We start from the raw sequence: 813 nt of genomic DNA, 5'->3' as shown, positions 1-813 counted from the left end.
TTCTCTAAGATTGTATTTAAAATTTGATTTGGTATTGGGTACAATTTTGTATATTTGGAGAATTGATCCATGATCACTAATACATATCGGTTTCCCCTCGCCGTTCGTGGCAACGGTCCGAAAAGATCCATCGATACCGCTTTACTCGGTTCGTTGGGTAGTTCATAATATTGGTCTCCTTCTGAGGCTCGCGTATTGTATTTCGTCACCTTGCAAATGTCACATGACGCCACCACATCTCTTGCGATCTTGTCTAGATTTTTTACGTAAAAGTGTTTTCTAGTGAAACCGATGATTTTATCGGTGCCAAAGTGTAATAGTAGTTTGTGAATATTTTGCACGATGCTCCATGCTATTTCTTCCGGCAGATAAATGATATCTCCGCCCCCTTGGCATTTCAGTCTAATAAGCTCGTCCCGTTCATATACGTTTTCCGGGTCAGTTACCTGTAGTCTTTGGCACCACGCGTCACGTTGTTGCGCTTGGCGAATAACTTTGATCCATTCTTTTGTATCATCGCCCTCTCTGGGGTCTCGGATTAAAGCAACGTATTTAATATCATCTTCTTGCATCACGGTTCCGGTGCTGAATCTTGATAATGCATCCGCATCTGTGTTATCTTTACCTGCTATGTGCATTATTTCAAGTTCGAATTCCTGTAAAAATGCAAACCATCTGGCTATGCGCGTGTTATTGTTCACACATGTTTCTAAAAATTCAAGGGCTCTATGGTCAGTATGTACTTTCACATGCCGACCAAGTAGTAATGTGTGCCACTTTCTCAATGCCCATACCAATCCTAGGCATTCTAAC

The sequence above is a fragment of the Wasmannia auropunctata genome, unplaced genomic scaffold, assembly GCF_000956235.1.
Source record: "Wasmannia auropunctata unplaced genomic scaffold, wasmannia.A_1.0 LD336060.1, whole genome shotgun sequence".
NCBI classification, from domain to species: Eukaryota; Metazoa; Arthropoda; class Insecta; order Hymenoptera; family Formicidae; genus Wasmannia; species Wasmannia auropunctata.
This window is presented reverse-complemented; position numbering follows the sequence as displayed.